This window comes from Sander lucioperca, chromosome 1 (assembly GCF_008315115.2).
Source record: "Sander lucioperca isolate FBNREF2018 chromosome 1, SLUC_FBN_1.2, whole genome shotgun sequence".
NCBI classification, from domain to species: Eukaryota; Metazoa; Chordata; class Actinopteri; order Perciformes; family Percidae; genus Sander; species Sander lucioperca.
In genome coordinates, this window is record NC_050173.1 from 19,399,033 (window position 1) to 19,418,073 (window position 19,041).

General features: G+C 40.2%; 1 protein-coding gene across 3 annotated transcripts in view; it reads right to left on the reverse strand.

The window, feature by feature from the left end:
* tpk1 (thiamin pyrophosphokinase 1) overlaps positions 1-19,041 on the reverse strand; it is a 76,452-nt gene that overhangs the window by 7,613 nt on the left and 49,798 nt on the right. The window lies entirely within an intron of this gene.

A 19,041-nucleotide genomic window follows, 5' to 3' on the forward strand; every position in this document is an offset into this window, starting at 1 on the left:
TTCACCGGTTGAACTATTCAGATACAAAACTACATAAGAGCCTCTTAGAGTTGTTTTTGTAGTTGATTCAAATCCTTTGGGACTTTATATAAAATGTACAAGTACTCCCAATTTTAGTTGTGGTAAGGAACTAAAACCACAATAAAAGGAAAAAATTTGAATATCACTGGTTAAAAAAATAATATGACTGTTCTATTCAAAAAACCATGCACTGTGCATATTATATCAGCCTGTAATTTCAATACAGTGTCCTTCATTTTCTCTACCATTCTACTACTACTATTTATTGGCATGAGCCACTAGCAGTTAGCACCATCTGCTATGCAATGATAGCCGTTTCCATTAAATGTTTGTGATTGCACTGCTGGTATGGTCTGAAGAGTTCTGGCTTAAGTTGACCTTCAGATAAAAAAACTTGTCTCTGCTGGGAGTGTGGTATTAGTCAGTCGAGAGACAAAAGTGCAAAGAGACAGGAGAGCAAATTATATATTTTGATATTCAAGGATGATTGTAGGAATATGTCATTGTGCATGTGTTTTTCTTGATGCAGGGGTTGAGTAGTTTAATTGATAGGGTTGATGTGTTTGTGGAAATGAATATGAGTTTATTGTTTATTTGTCTATATACTTTAGATGGTAGCTAATGCATGTTTGGTCCAAACATCTGTGAATGTGTGCACTCCTCCTCTGCCTCCTTCCTAGTCTGCAGCTCCACTGGGGGTACTAGCAGCAGTTCACATCAGGCTGCTCTTCATTCCCCCTCTGCCCCCGTGTGTGATGTGCACAGTGCCAGAAATCTACAAATCCATAAATAAAACCATAAAAACAGCAGTTTTCTCTCCCGCTGCCACATTGCACCGCTACAGAATGCATACACTTTTCATTTCCCCTCTCTAGGACCTTGGTGAAGGGGAGCGAAGGAAATGAGAGGGAAGAGAGAGCACGGAGACGGCAGAGAGTGGCGGCGTCATTATATAGAAAGGTGTAGCATAGGAAGAGAGTGAGAGAGAACATGTGTAGACTGGGATATGAAAGAAAAAGCAAGACAGAGAGATAAAGGACAAATAGATTCATGTCAGTTACACTTTACTTGAAGGTATCTACATAAGAGTGACATGACACTGTCATGAATGTGTTATAAACATTATAAACAAGTCATAAACATTTATGACATACTGCTTCTTTTAGTAAGTGTCATTCGGTTTTTGTCATGACAAGTTATGATTAGGGTTAGGGTTAGGGTTCATGTGTCATGACTGTGTCAGTGTTATGCAGATACCTTCAAGTAAAGTGTTACCTTAATTTCTTTAAAATGAGACAACACCAGGCGAGAGCAAGGACAGAAAAACATTGTCGGGGAAAAGAAAGAGAAAGGAGATATGAAAAGAATAGGAGAAGGTCAGGGTGCGTGTTTGCATCTCGAGAAACCGAAGGAAAAGGAGAGATCTTACAATAGAGATGTCTGCCTCTGGCAGAGACACTGGGTAAGACCTCACTGAACCAAGTTTTGTCAGACACATCGGTTTGACTACAAGATAAAGTACATTGCTATACCTTTGAAAACAGTCCTTTCCCGTATTTAGAGTGCTTCCTGAATACTGAAATCTCAGGCTGCACACACTGCTAAAGGCTTGGGCTGCAGCAAACAACTTTAAAGGTCCTGTCAACATATTCTTAGATTTACTGTTTCTAAATTCATATCAAAATACAGAATGGGATCCAAATGCCTCACCTATTTTTCCTATAAGGCTTGTTGTGTGTTCTTGCAGAGTTTGAACCAGACATCTCAGCACAAACGCTTTCAACACAAGGAAAAGAGTACGGTATGTATAAGTAAAGACTTCGCCAACCTTTTAAAGCAAAGAGGCTAGTAGGAAGGCTGTCTAGAACTCATTTCAGTTATAGAAAAGTGCCAAAGAAGGGCTAAAAGTTGCTCTAAGATGTTACAAAATGTACACAATCTGCTCCAACAGTGACTATAGGCTACATGCTACTCATACTGCATGTGTAAATTGTGAAATTACTGTATACCTGTATCCTCTAAGTAATTCTTCATGTTCAGAGTTCAACTAAAAATATGGAATATGCTGTGAAGTCTAATTAAAACATCTCATTTGCATGCCAATGTGTTTGTGAAGGCTTACACTCATAAACAGCATTCTCTCATTAACAGTGAAGGGAAGCTTTCTAATCTTGCCCAAAGTTTACTTTTAATTAAGATTTCTCAATTGCTTCTGCTCTCTATGAGACTTTGCCGCAGAAATCCATCTGTGTTCACGTGTTTTTTTTTTTGTTTTTTTTTATGAAACTCAGCACCTGTTTGTGTTGGATTCACGTGTCTATGTGTCTCATGTTGCACTAGTACAAGTGTGTTCACAGGCGCTGGTGTCTGGAAATACCTTGGGAGAATGAGTTAAGAAACCCCATGTGGTAGGTCATTTGAAGGTCTTTTACCATTGCCATGACATATTAAACACTGTGTTCGGAATAGCATGCGCGTGAGAGTAGTTTTATCTGCAGATTAGGTGTAGCATTTGAAATTGCTGGAGACAGAGGGAGTGGGAGGGAAAGAAAATGCATGTGGATACATGAATTTATAGATGGAAATGTGTGTGTGTATGTGTGTGTGTGTGTGTGTGCACGTGTGTATCTGAATGCATGTGTCAGATTATATTAGGAGTGGTGTATGTCGTTTTAGATCTGATATAGTACATTTCCTCTTAAAATAATCAGCTGTGATATGGACAAACTCAAGTATTGTAATATTTAAAAGAAATATGTGATATGATCAAAAGATCAAGAAAAGCTGTTTTGTCACTGCTTTTTCAGAAGTCAAGAATTTACTTTTGATCTCAACTTTCAAGCAAAAGGGACAAGAAGTCCAGTGCTCAGGTAAAAAATGGGAATTTTATTTACTATTCTATGACAACTGAACAAACACCATGCTGATGAAGATCATGTCATATGGTCAAAAGCAGCTACTAAATGGTCCAAAGCTAGATCCACTGTGCATTTTTACAACAACAAAACCGCACGGTTGAATTTCAGCCTGCATGCATGTTTGGTAGCCTAAACAGAGCAGCTTATATTGGTTATATTACAGAGAGCAACAAGTTAGCAGACTACCGTCCGCCGAGTCACCCTCTCTGCTCTCTGTCTGCTCAGCTGCTGTGCTGGGTCGATGGTGTTTAAGCCCCCAACTAAGCCTTCAAGGCAACGCTGCGACCGTCGTCTTCAACCATAACCATTGCCTAATCAAGGGGGTAAGCTTCGCTTCAGAACGCGAACCTCCTATGGCGCCATTTTGATGCTACCAAACGATCACCCGACGTTAGCATTCCATTGACTGCCATTCATTTTGACGTCACTTTGACAGCAAATAACTTTACATCTGAAGCGTTTAAAGACTTTTTTTGTACATTGTTTATTTCTAAAGAAACACGACAATGTATAAAAGCCTCCATTACCTTGTATCTCACGTTATGGCTCCGTAGCAGACGTTTTTATAAAAATAGGATAACGATTGTGTCATAACCACGCGACTTACTGCGCATAGTAGAGGAATTACCGTATAGTACAGGAGAAGCTCGTAGGCAGTTTCGACTTTTTTAAGTTTAAGTTTAATTACTAATGTTAACTAGCATTTTAGTTAGCAATAATTAGCCTGTGCCTATGTTATCTCCTTACATATACCTACGCTCTCCGTCTCTGCAAGATTGGGAATGATTTAGATTTCTCTTGGCACAGCTACCAGAAGACTTACAACTTTACGTTGTCTCTCTCAGTTGGAGGCTGCGCAGTAACGCTCAGCGCTCACTGGAAAAGTGCTTTTAATATCCTTCACTGGTCTCCGTCCAGAGCAACGGGATCTGTTGGTCCAGTTTATATACTGTGTCGGTACACGATCCGTTCTGCCTGCACGATCCGTTCTGCGCATGCGCAAGATAATACTGTTTTACCGAGGATACGACCTGCACGATCTGTTCCACGCTAGCCTATGGCTAGCCTCCACCGGGAAGCTAACGTTAGTTTAACTAACAGCTAATTCGGCTAACTGCTAGCTGACAGCTAGATTCAGTCTAAAATAACGTTAACTCAAACGTAATGGGAAAAGCAGGCTACAGCTAAATTAAGACTTCACAACAATAAAGACAAGTATTGAGTGATTGTATTTTAAATGAGCACAAGTAAAGTAGAACTGACGTAACAGCTGTTATATATGTTAGGTGTTTGTTATATATGTCAACGTTTATTTTCAAGTTTTATTTTGAGGGTCTTTTAAAGTTATTACATGCTGTCTCAGCTAGCAGTTAGCCGAATTAGCTGTTAGCTAAACTAACGTTAGCTTGCCTGTGGAGGCTAACGGCAGACCGCTACAATCAGCTAGCTGTTAGCCGAATTAGCTATTAGCTAAACTAACGTTAGCTTGGCTGTCGACCGGAAGCGTGGAACAGATCGTGCAGTGTCGTAAATCCTCGTACAACCGCGCATGCACGAACATTTTGCGCATGTGCAGAACGGATCGTGCAGGCAGAACGGATCGTGTACCGACATACTGTCTATATGCCTAATCCTAGTGCCTTCCAGGCAGCGCTGCCTGGAAGACCATGTTGGGGGCTTCAAACACCAAACTCCGTGTGCCCTCAGGATTGTCGGACTTTTTTTTCCCTTTTTACTTTATTGACAAATTGTCAAGTTTCCAATTGACTGAAGATATGTTATTGTTACATTATGTTGTTAATAAATGTTTTAAATTTGACAATGTAATGTGGTACATTGCGAACAAAGGTCAGATATTATATTACATACAAGTCTAGTCTAAAAACGGCATAGCAACCTGTGCTTTAAAAAAAAAAAAAAGGTAAAAATCGAGAATTGAATCGAATCATGACCTTAGAATTGAAAATGTAATCGAATCAAGGATTTGGAGAATCGTGACACCCCTACTCTATATACACGTAGATGCAACCCCGAGCGTATGTTCACGCCAGCATGTGAGTGGAGTGAATCGGTGAGAATTTCTGCTCCTCTCTCATAGAGCTGTTTGTTCCTTCTGCTACCCCGCTCAAAACCGCTCCAGGCTGCTCTGCTCAATATTGCTCCGCACTCAACTCAGATTTTACCTTGCTCCACTCAAATCGCTTACCTCTCGCTCCAGAAAAAAGAAGCGCTGTAATTATTAGATGAACGCCGCCCAAATTTCTTCATGCAAGGAGCTCCGCCAGCAAAAAGTCCAGTAACACAGGACTCGGTCATGCTTCAAACTCAGGGTGTGAGCGGTACCGGAGCGAAATTGGAGCGTAATGGTGCGGGGGATAAGGCAACGCTAAAAATCCACTCTGTGCTCTATACAAAATCCCACATCCTCCCACTCGCGCTCCTTACTCGCTCGCTTGCCTTTCGCTCACATCCTCTTATTCACGCTTCAACTCTATTTTCCTCCGTTTTGTGTGTGACAATTAAAAAAAATTGATTGACTGATCTACAATGATTATGTATTGGGTTCTGAGCGTTTGCTAAAAACGCAGGTGACCTACACTCAATACTGTGCCTGAAGGCATCCTGTGTAGACACAGAGGACTATTGGTGCTGCTGCTCTGTTGAAGTGCTGCTTCCGCAACATGAGCTGTGTAGAAATTGTGTAATTCAGAAGTCAACATTTGATCATGATTTCAGTATTATCGGTGTTGGACAACATTACTGTGATGAATCCTGTAAGCTAAAAGATACAAATACACGCTTGATCTTCTATGGCATTTATGCAATTTGGCAATTTCTTGTCAATTTCTTCTTATTGTCACACTTGCAAATCATGCTCTGGCACATTCGTTATATATGCCAACATGTCACCTAGTTGCTGCTCTAGGCATGTTTGCTGCCCCCAGTATTCAATAAACGTGCCATTTGGGTGGTCGTTTAGCTCAGTTGGCAGAGCGGGCACACATATACAGAGGTTTGTTCCTAGACGCAGAGGGTCCAAGGTTCGAATCCGTCCTGTGACGGTTTACCTGCATGTCTTCCCCCTCTCTCTCCCCTTTCATGTCTCAGATTTCCTATACAATAAAGGCAGAAATGCCCAAAAAAAAAAAAAGAAAAAACGTGTAATTTGGAACAGAACTCTGGGACCAGTGTTATAAATCTTATAAATAAGTCTTAATGATTAAAACTTTACAGACCTGGAAAAGAGTAACTTTAAGATATAGCTTGATATTACAATAACAAACTCAACCGAATTGTATGTCACAATATCAATATTATGTTGACTGATTGCCTAACTCGTGTGTGTGTGTGTGTGTGTGTGTGTGTGTGTGTGTGTGTGTGTGTGTGTGTGTGTGTGTGTGTGTGTGTGTATATATGTTTCAGTTTGTGCTTGTGTGTGTATTTAAATGTATTTAAGTGTATGATGCTTGTTAGTGCATGGATGTATGGGCCTGATGATACTGAAGTTATGAGGAACAAGGTTGTACCAACAGGAGTACTAGCAGCTTATTTGCATATCAAGCTGAATGGAAACCTTACAGAGGAAAGCCTCCTCAGCCATTCTATCATCAGTGGGCTGACAGCCATTCTTCATGGTTCACAGAAGTTTCTCTTGCTCTTTGTTACATGGATAATACACACACACACACACACGCACACACACACACACACACACACACACACACACACACACACACACATATTTCTGCATATCCACACATAAAAGAAAACTATCACAAAGTAAAACACAAACAACTGCACAATGAAGCAAGTGCACATGCACACCCGCAAATGCAAAACACAAGCATATAAAAGAAAAGATACATTCATATCCACCCACACACTCACACGCTTTGCAGGGAAGAGTTGGTTTGTGGATGACAGCTATTCAAATTTGTTGTCCATTATGATCCATGCTAAGCCGAAAACATATGACAAAGCAGGTTTTAACAAACAATCACACACACACACACCCCCCCACACACCGTGCCAGAGGCCATAACTCAGACTGTGTCGCTGCAGGATGAAGGCTTTTTAATATTAAGTTGTCTGACGGGAGAAGGCTAAGTCACAAAGAAATGACTACGGAGGTTTTCCGCACATAACACACACACTTGGACACACACGTAGGACAGTCGTTCTGTCAGTCACACAGATGGAGACCTATTGTCTCAATGACCTTCATAACCGTAATCATCCATTGCTTTTTACTAGTTGGAATAAAACTGTGGTGATATAAAGGTCCTCAAAAAGCACACTTGGGGGGATTTCATCTCTGACAATAGCTCTTGACCCACATTTACTTCTTAAGGAGCATAATATATGGCAGCCAATGAGAGGCATAATGGGGAATGAGTGTTTAAATACTAAGCCTGAGGCATGTGTTGGTCACTTAGGGTGTTTTCACACATGAAAGTCCGAACCAAGGTTCATATTTTTGTTACATTGTATACATTTGATCCGGCAAGTTTTGGTTTCACATTGCAGTTATGCAAGCGCACTAAAGATCTATACGTGACAAAACTACGTCCTGCCGTCATCACATACGTGAGCTGCGTCTCCAGATACTTATAATTGATTGGTTTGTAGACGGGCTTCTGTCCTCTCGTATCCTCTCTCTGTGTCGGAGTTTTTTCAACTAACTGCTGCTCTCCCCTACTGCCGCGGCTCTTTTTGTTTTGTTGTGTTGTTGAGAAGCAAGACACGGGAACTTTCTTTCTGGAGAATTTATTCAGAGACGAATGGAAACCTACCTCTGAACGCATTCACCGTCACTCTCTCATGTAGCCTACACACTAAGCACCAAGCTATTTTTTACACCTGTAATTTTGGTTTGGATCAAACTAAAAAGTCCGAAAGTCCAGACCAAATAAGGTATGTGTGAAAACGCCCTTAAACTGTGGCTGCCATGGTTTTGACTGAGTTCCACATTGTATTTCAAAACCACTGTGTGAGAGTTTAGATAAAGTGTTTGTTTATTTCAAAGTCCCCAAAATTGCCATCACCATGTGAGTGGCCTCACTCAGGACAAAGGCATAATCAAAATTAAGGTATCATACACGTCATCCCTAAAATACTAGAAAGTCGGCTGAAAAACTGACAAAACATGCAATACCATTCCGAACTTGATCAACTTTGTGGACATCCGGACCACATTCATAATTGTAATTTGAGATGGTATCAGAATAGATTTACATGTTTTAATTAAAAAAAACCCACCATATTTTTGTTGTACTGCACATTGCTACAGCTCCTCTTTTCACCCTGTGTCAGGTCTCTGTTTTAGCTACAGAGTGAGACCTCTCAACTTCTGTAAGATCTTTGTTGTCAGTCGCACATGCGCTGTAGCTAGCTAAGGATTACATGAGCTAGCTAGCTATTTCTCCAACTTCGGCCTGTACAAGGCAGGATTAGCCGGGAGACTTCTTCTAAACGAGGGCGCACTTCCAACTTTGCACGGAATACCAGCAGAACAGGGACATGTAAGTAGTTCTATACAATTTATTTTGTAGATTAGGGTGAATTTGTGTGTGTTGTAGCAGTGTTTTGCCATTGAGAATGATGTTAGCGCTAGCATGCTAACGGTTAGCCCCCTAGGCCCCTCGTTTCGGCTAGTGACGTAGAAAGCCGTGCAGATTTTGAACAGCTCACCTGGAGACTGAAGGCAGGACACATTCAGAAACCCGTATCTCACAGCATGGAGGTTTTTTTTCAAAGTTTGTATGCGTGTGGAAGCACCAGAGACACAAAATAACACCCCAAATCCCAGAAAAAGTGATTTTTTCATAATATGGGCACTTTAAGTAGCACTGTCATAAAACATTATTGCAATATAAAATCCCAAATCATGATAAAATAAGAATACTAGTCTTCTGGCAGTAATATTGATTGGACTGTCGAAGATCATGAGACTGTCATGACTTCACAAATGTAATTTTCACTTTGAACATATACAGGCCATAAAGCTGGAAGATAGCTGTCCCCAAAGACATTGCCTAAAACCAGAGGTAACACATTCAATGAATGGGCCATTTAACTGAGTACAATGAGTGTTTGATGTAAAACAGTCAGGCTCTCTTTTTCTTCAGACAGTCTTTTTCATAACTTCCGTTCACAGTGCATGTGTCTGTATAGCTTGAACTCTTTTGTAAACAACAAATCCTTTTAATGACTGCCAAGGAACATTTTATCTCCCAAAAGTAGCTTCATATCACAACGGTAAATGCACTGAACAACTCTACAAAAGCAATATCCATAAAAGCAAAGGATAGAGGAGAAAATGAACAATTAAACTAAGACAGAACGGTCTAACAGGCTGTGGCTTTCAAAATACATGGGAGTTTAAAAAGTCCAACTAACCAATCAAAAGTTGTAAAATGTCTCAACATGACAAAGCAAGCTTAAAGTGTCCATCCAAACCATACAAAATGTTCAATTTACAAGTATAATACATTTTAGGTCATATTAATATCTACATTGATCAAATTGAATAGTTCCATAACAATATGACCTGTGCAATAGATATTCCAGGTATAACATGTATAACTATGTGTTTTGTGATGCCCTTTCCAGCCACTGACACCAGCATCTCTTCCACACACTGGAGCTTCATCACACAGGGGGAAATTATCCCATGTTTGTGACAAAATAAATCAGTCATGCTGTGTGAATGTATGAATTTATTTCCTCCAAATACAACCCCTCTAAACCCTTTTCCTGAATAAAATACTAATAATGGTCCAACAAAGTATATCCTGAATACAATGTTTTATTTAGTGTGCAACTGGCTCCAACGAATGGAGGCTAAATACTAATAATAATGTACTTTATTTGTCCCCTTGGGGAAATTCATTTTTTCAGTCTGTTAATTTATTTCTTGATTAACACAAAGGCACACACAGGCAAATGCATCACCTACCCATGGAGCCATGTTTTTGAGCCGCATTACAGAGGCCTATAAAAAACCTACATGAGACCCCCTACCTCTCCATCATCCACCCACACCTGCTGCTGTGTATCCCTAAAATCCAAACTCAGCATGGAGGCTCAGTTTCTATTCATGTCAAGGGATAATGTTAGTTTAAAACTTTCACAGTGGATATTATTGTACCTTTATGTAGGGCAGTTTCACAAAAATAAACTATGCATAAAGACACAACAATCAGTGTAACCTGTAGATACATGTTGTTGTTAGTGGGTTGATAAAACATGGTTAATTTATTAGGCATTTTAATATAGTTGTATTATAAATCAACATTCAAGGTTCAGTGGGCTTTTAGTTGGTTAAATACATGGCTCCTTACTTGCACGCTTTGCATAAGCTTCTCCTTACACTTCATCTTTAATCTGTGTGCATTTGGCATAAGTATAAGGTGTCATTAAATGTTTGCAGAAGGTAACAGAGGAGCTTTGCTGCATGCTTATTGCACCTATATGCATGCTTGTGTCTGGGCCCCCTGATGCACAGGCTTTAAGGGGAAATAAGCATGATGTAGTGATGTGTAGGTGTGTGTTAGAGGATAATGACCTTGACTTCATGGGTTTGCCACAGTTGTTTCTAAACAGGGATGAAAAACGCAAAAAATAATACATAATTAACATCCCAACTACAGTACTTAGTGACTTCAATAAGCTATAGTGTGTGTGTGTGTGTGTGTGTATGAGGCTTGCCGGGCTGAATATATCTCCAGCTCTGCAAGATTTAATGCCAAACACTGCTAAACATTATAATCAGTGTGAATAAATATATAATGCAAGAACAACGTCCAATCTCCAAATAACGGGAGACATTAATGTGGTTGAACATTCACACATGCACACATACACGTTAGTACAGTGTGATCTGAAGGTTGCTGTGCTAGAGCTGAGCATGTCCGGCTTTCATGGCTGTGGAGACTCAATGACATCCCTTTACATCAGATTAATGTTACAGTGGTTATTTGCTATGGGCGGTCCACTGCCACTTAATTTTCTGCGGGGTACAGCAAGGGCAAAGGAATGCAAAACAGCAAAGAAAATGAGCAGGGAAAAGTAGAGGTTAGGGCTACTTAATGCAAATAAATTGGCAGGGGTCTTAAAGTGTTACTGCAGGCAACACCAATCAACAATCGGAGCCTGGCCAACAAAAGCTGGGTCTGGGTTTATGTTCTCGGGCATGGCCAATCAAGAGCACAAAGAACCCTTATTTTGCATAATTATTGGTATCAGCAACCCAGTTTGAGCTTCTACAGTCAATGATATGAGGAAAAAAAAATACAGCCTTAGTCTGAGTCTGCCATTGCTTATGCTACAAATATTTGAAGCTATAGTGCATACTTTGTCGCTCCCATGAGAAATTCTAAGTAATGACAACAATACTGTCTGCGCATTCCACGACGCAAGCCTTCGGTGATCGCGCACCAGCCCCACCTCTCCTCCACACAGATGCTAGTAGTCCCATCAAATCAATGAGGACACAGAGGATTAAAAAGACATTATGGACTCTTCAGAAGAAGTCAGGTTGTATTTGTTATGTCCTCTTTGTCTCCAAAGCTGAACGCTGCTGTTGTCCTTTCACGGCGGTGACGTAAGACGCATCACTCGAGGTTCTGTGCGCGAATGTCGCTGGACTTCACCATTTTGTAAACATAGCCATACTGAGAAATATAGTTTTGTGGAGCTGATATGCTTAATGAGCTTTGTATCAATGAATGTATGAATGTAACGGACGTTCATTAGTATGAAATAGTTGCGCACTATAGCTTTAACCTTGCAAGAAAGTGCAACATTTTGCAGGATATTTTGGAACATATTTAATATGAGATACAAATGTATGCTCACCATACTTTTTTATTTTTTTATTTAACCTTTATTTATCCAGGTAAGCCGATTGAGAACAAATTCTCATTTGCAACGATGACCTGTGACATTCACACAGTTACACATTCATATCTGGAAGCTGCCCAGTAAGCGACTGTGCAACTCCACTGGAGCGGTTGGGGTTAAGGGCCTTGATCAAGGGGCAAGCTCTGCTCTTTCACTTTCCCCACCCAGATTGTTATCCTGTCGTTCTGGGGATTGAAACGACAACCTCCCGATCACAAGCTCACTTCTTTAACCTCTAGGCCACCACTGCCAATACTAACCCTGCTTTATCTTTATCTTTACTCCTCCTTAAACTCGGGAGTGAAGCAGGATGAACTGCACTTCCACCTTTGCATATACAACTAAAAACATTAAAAACAGCCTGTGGTAGAAGCCTGATGTTAAATTCAAAAGACCTGAAAAGCTTTACCTTTTAAGGGTTTTCACACTTTGTATTGTTGAACCTCTCCTGAGAACTTAACAATTGTGTGTGCATATGCTGTGCGATCAAGCCAAACAAAGTCAGATCCTTCTAAAGCAAACCAAACTGACCCAAGTCTGGTTCATATTGAGGTCTAAATGGAAATGTGTACACTTATCTTGAGACTGAAATATTTGCAGGTGAAACAAGCACATGAAGCTAAAAACAAACTCAGCTCCCATAGATGTCCACTGCAATATTTGGTCCAAGAAGGGAACAGATCTACTGTCTGACTTCTGAAGAAAATGTACAATATTACAACAAAGCAGCAAAATGAAACTAAAATGAACAAAGAGAAGGTAAAACCTGTAAATTCCTATTGGTATCTAATGATGGCCACTGAGAAGTAGATGGAGAAGTCAGCAGAGAAAAGAAACCGCCACCTCTAGGTAAAATAGTAATTATATAAGAGATTGAATTAGCATGAGTACAAAAGTAAGAATTATTGATTTCTTTTATTAAGTTTGAGGGTTGAATTCTTAAGATATTACCACAATACACATTCATAGGTCCATCAGTTGCCAAGCCATCAAGCAGGCAGATTAGGAGTTGGAGAATAACTACTGTTCTGCTTATAAGACTGTGAATTTAATTTTGTCCAGTCTGAACTATGATTTGCATATTTCCTATTTGAAAACACATTAGAAAAGAAAAATCGCTTCTTCAGCAGAGAATCAGCCATTAGTATAAGAGTGGAGAACGCCTTACTCCCCACCTCCAGAGTGACATTATTGCATAAGGGCTCCAAACCATAGCAGTCGGTGGAGCCAGAAACAGAAACCTTGAAGCATGTCCTACTCTTTGGCAGATGTCACAAGCTCAATAAAAGTGCTGTCAAAGTAAGACCAGGGCAGGAGGAGCAGCAGCATCAAAGAGAAACCATCCTTGACCGCGAGTAATCGTATCATTTGTCTTAATCGTCTAATTTAGAAGAAGGTGGATGCCTGGTTTGGGCAAGATTGGTTTATATATAGGAAAGCATCAACATGACAAGGAAAACATAGAATTTTGTTTTGCTATTATGTCACACCACTAAGATTAAAGGTACCCTGTGGAGTTTTCTTGTAAACAAAGTGTCTGCTTACATTCAATATTTCATATTTTGTCTATCATTGAGGTCTAACAAACATGTTAAATGCATGTCCTTTCAGATTTTTCTGCTTTTGTTGGCGTATAAGTGTGTTTCTGGATATGTTACCCTCACCTGTTCATCACTGGAATAGTGAAGAGCATTGGCTGGAATGAGTAGTTTGACATATTGGAAAAAACGTATAAATACGACATGTTGTGGTATTACATGGGGCTATGTGCTGGGCAATTTCTTGGCCAGGCACAGTTACTTCAGGCACAGGTCAAGAGCATGGTTGCAAATTCAAGTTGGATTGCAGGAATTTACCAATTTAGTCAAACATTCAACAAATGTGCACTGCTTCTGTCTGACATAGGAACATGATTTACACAAGTATCAACAGAGATTGGGTAAACAGTAAATAGTAGGAGGTTGAGAGGGGGAAGTCAAACTAGAAGAAATAAATAACTGGATGAAGCAGGTTTATTGGCCAATGTCCTGGCAAGCATCTACTGTGGTGAATCGTCCTAGAGAAAGAAACTGAATACTTGCCAGCCTATCAGCCTACAAACTCACTCAACTGCAAAAACACCTCACCTGTGAAAGCTTGTGTAACCTGATATCAAATAATTGGAACTATAAAAGTAGTGAGCAGAGAAGAGGAGGATTAAATGAGGGAATCACGGAAAAAGAACGTATTGTACAAAAAAGGAAAGGCAAAGAATACTTAGTTGGCAATTGACTACATTACAGCCGAGTTAGATGTGGCTGTGTGTGTGTGTGTGTGTGTGTGTGTGTGTGTGTGTGTGTGTGTGTGTCATCACAAATGAATAAAGCCTGCCATGTCTCTTTCTCTCCCTCTCATATGTCGTCACATCAGAACCTTTCACTCTGCTCTCACTTCTTTCCCAAAATCCCTCTTTTCTCTCCTTGCATTTCCTTTTTTCTAGCTGAGTTGCCCTCTTCCTGTCATGCTCTCCCTTTGTCTCTCTAACACCCCGTCTTCAACTCACTCAACCATTCGATGTGTTGCAAGTGTATAAACAAAATTAGTTAATGAGTATAACATGACTATGTTGTTGCAGCGATAGAATTAGTGCTGTGAAAATGTATATAATGCTGAGTTTACTATGCAGGGATTTAGGGACCCCGGGAGGAGTAGCTACTGTTACTATGCAGTAGCTAATGGGGATCTAATTTACAAAAAAAAAACGAACATTGGAGAATTTACACCGTAGAAGTGTGTGTTTCACCATGTTGAAAGATAGTAAGACATGTTTAACCGCAGGGCTTTATATTACCTTATTCTCTTAGGTCATTTAATTTACTTATGCACCGAATGCAAATAATATAGACACCTCATTAGAAGAAATGACCATATATTGTATTCCTATTTACTGTATTGTATAAAGTATTAGTAATTATCACACAAACATACATTTAAATGGACATCAACAACTCTTTGTGTGTATGTGACATATTAACATGAATGTAAAGAAAAATAACTGATAGGAAATCAGGGAATATTGCCCTGAACTACTGTCCAGATCCCACACCCCATCTTAAAATATATGCACGAATGCAAGCTCACTCATGTATGGACACATAGACACAAGCGATAGCATGAAAAGCAATATGTGTGCACATAGACAATGACCGTATTTACTGACAGTTACCGAGGGGGATTTTAGAACAGATGATTGAAAATCAATGTGGTGATAAGTAGCTCAGCTGTCACTGTATCTAATAATGAGAGGGAAGATAGCAGGAGTGTCAGAGAGCGACAGGATGAGAGCAAATTGGAAGGTAAAGGGGAAGAATGAAGCGAAAAAGGAAATGGCAGTGGGGAACGAGAGACAGTGTGAATTAGTACAGCTTAGTATGTGAGTGAGAGCGATGCCAGATTTATGCCAGCTCAGAAGTCCATCTGTCTCTCCAGCCAGTACTCTCATCACCACATTACATTCAAGGCACTTTACACAACATACACTGCCCTCCTGCATGGCTATTAGCACATAGCCCTCACTCCATTATAAACTTGACACTCCCCTCCTACATTGTTACCTCTGCTACACCGCAGTCACTTCATTATTTAGAAGTACACTCCCTTCCTTTAGTATCATTACCGCAGTGCAGTCCTTTCATTAGACAGCAGTCTCAACAAAGACTCTCTTGAGCCACGGCCATCCACGGCTCTCTCCACTGCCTCGTGATGTTGCAGATTGCCCTTCCTCCTCCCTTTTCTTCTCCCTCACTGCCTCACAGGCTGAAGGCTCTGAAGAGTTTGCTATGCAAAGCCTGTGCATTCAACCTCATCACGCTGGATGATACAAATAAAAAATCTATATCACAACTGTTTTATATATTTGCATTGACAATGGTAAATTCGTAATAGCACTGTAGTTCTCAGGCAGCTACAGCACAACCCTGCCTCAAAAATCTGCTAAAATAACCATGTTTTCAGCAAGCTTAGTCATTAAGGAATTAGCTCTTATCTGTTGCATGCCTTTGTTTTTAGGATTAACACGAAAAGAGGAAACTTGGTGTCTCACACTTTGTCCTCAGGGTGTTGGAGTTTTTTCATAGGGACAGTTTTGAAAAACATTAACTTATTAGACACAACAACATGAGCAAAATGAAGTTCGTTACTTGCTCCTGTTGTCAGTTTCTATTCTACTGGTAAGCACTTTGCTTTCCAGCTCCCACGTCAATGTTCACTAACCACCCCTTCTTACTAACTTCAAATGCCTGATTCAAATGTATCTTACATTTTTATTCCTCAACTGATCGAACGTTATCTGCAAACTGCTTCTGCCGTGGCCTTCAGGAGTTGACTGTGCTGCCAGCAGTATCTCCTTTCTCCTTCTACCATGGGGCATCATGTGCCATCCCATGGGCCCTACTTTAACGATCTAATCGCAAGGCGTAAAGCGCCTGGCGCAGCTGCGTTTAGGGTGTGTATGAATCCACTTTTGCTAGTTTAACGGCAGAAAAAAAGGTCTGTGCGCCAGGCGCATGGTTCAAAAGGGTTGTGCTTAATTAATCATAGGTGTGTTTTGGGCATAACATTCAATAAACCAATCAGAGTGTCATCTCCCATTCCCTTTAAAAGCCAGGCTCGTTTGTACCTTAACGCATTGCTATTATGATGGCGGATTTGCTAAGCAGGAAGGAGAGTTTCAAGAGAAGAAACTAATCTGCTCGTGCTTGAAGTGAAAGCACGAGCAGATCATATCATAATACTATTTCACATTGTGATATTTTGAATCTTTTGCATGTTTGTGTGCTGCTGCGCGTCCCTGTGTGTGTTACAAGCATAGTGTGTGTGCGCTGCGCACGAGCCTAGGCGCATTTTACTAATGCACTGTTAAAATAACAATGAAATACTGTGCTATTGACTTTAGACCAGGTTTTTGTTGGTCAATGGCGTGATCACTTTCCGCTGCCTAAAGACAGCAATACGCCAAGAATGCACCTGAACACACCTCCCTGTAAGACCAGCATGCCCATGGGCGCACAGATAGGCACAGGTGCATTTGCAATTTAAACGACGTGGGCGCTGGACGGGAAATTGACAACTGCGTCAGTCTTAAACTAGCAAAGACACTTGCGTCTGGTTGCCACTCTGCTGTCTCTGCCGTTCCTTCATGTCTTAAAAGATCAATTCAACAAAATGACAAAAGCACATTTCTCCAACTGGTATCTAGCTAAATTTTTTTGAGGTTATAAGATATCCACCACTAAACTTCTGCCACTACTCCGATACAAGGGAGGTGAATGGAATGTTGCTTGCTCTGCAAGAGAGATATTGTGGTTTACCATTTTCCAGTTTAAAAGAATAACAAAGTAAATCTCACTGACATTTGTTGCAATATGACATCAGAAATACCAGATGTGTAAATATGTGCTGTTGAACCTTTTAGACTTGGTGTGATAGAATGTGATGGACATTCATTTGACTTTTCAATCAGATAACTTTGGATATCTCAGTAAATATTACTGCATGCAGCATCACTAAAGATCATTTCTGTCATATTTATTTTGGTCAATTTGCTCGCTCTGTGTGCATTATGTGATACTACAATCTGAAACACCAAAACAGGGGTTTCAGATGTATTTGCTTCGACATTAAGAGACATTTTTATATTGTAAATGAGTACCTTATTGTAATGGTTTGCCATTTTATTCCAAAACCAAACATTTCAAACAGCAGAGGAAATATAAATGATAGATACTCAAGACAAACTTTGACAAACATTCGACAAGATAAAATCTGTACCATCACACTGCAAGCTCAAGCGCAACTCTGTGAGCATACATGTGTACTGTGTCTGATCTGATTTCACAACAATATCAATTATTAAACAACCAACATAAAAAAATCAACACATGATATAATTTACTTGGGCCGAGGGTATTTCAACTCATCCTGCACATTCCCCTGGAGTACAACCAAGTTGGGTAATAACCGACTACTCATCCCACATTTACGCTCTAGATCAAAACACCATGAATCATTGCAGAATTTTATTCTTTAAAGCAAAAGTTAAAACAAGCTCTGGATGCAAGTAAAAAGTCCCCTTTGGGGCAACAAGGATGTAATGGCTGACAGCCCAAAATTCTTTCTTTATAGGAAAATCATATATTTTTCATCACAGAAAGGCTTTGAACGTGGGGGATCATTTCAATGGATTTCTAAAGAGTCTTAGTGTCACTCGAGAGTGGCACAAAGCTGATTTGGGCCCCTGAGCAAGTTGCTTTGAAAACCCTGCACGGACAAGACGCGCATTTAAAAAAAACAAATCAACGAAAAATTGTATTACAAGATGCACTGTTGCTATATCAAACATGAAAAAACCCTCATATTCCTAATTTTTGTTTCCCATTCTGGTCTTTCCTCCCAACCCCAACGGGAAATCATTACTTCCAGCCTTCTAAATATGCATATGATTAATTATGCATCTTGTTATCACTGGCTAATCTGCATAGGACTCTCCATGTATAAAGTCCCTCTCATTACCATTCAGAAGGCCATCCAGGTGTGCTGAGTAAATATACAACACACAGTAGCTGATCAAAAAACAAACACAAAAAAACTAATTAATAAACGGGGGCACACACACACACACACACACACACACACACACACACACACACACACACACACACACACACACACACACACACACACACTTTCATATTCAAACAAGCATACAGACATGTTGAAACAAGCATGGACACAAAGGCGTGCTCTCTCAAGTGTATAGACTACCAGAAACATACACACATGCATACACAGACACTAAGAGTGGACACCCACCAAGAAGCAGACACATTATGCAACCCCACTGACAGAAGGTCCAGGTTTCCCTCGTACTGGTGGCAGGATGGTTTGTGCCAACTCATTAAGAATACAGCTGGCCATAAGGCTTAGAGCGGGGTAAGAGCACAGAGGTCCTCAGTCGGGTGTCTGATTGAATTTCCACACAATGTTCAAGAAAATAAAAAGCTCATTGTGGCATGTATGCGTCTTTAATATATGAAAGCTGTCTAAAATGAGGCTTCATTTGACTGAAGCAAATTAGGCATCTGTTCTTAAATTGGAGCTTATCGTGCATGTTGAAAATTCAGTGGAAGTCAATTCCACTGTGAACTGTATTGGTATATAC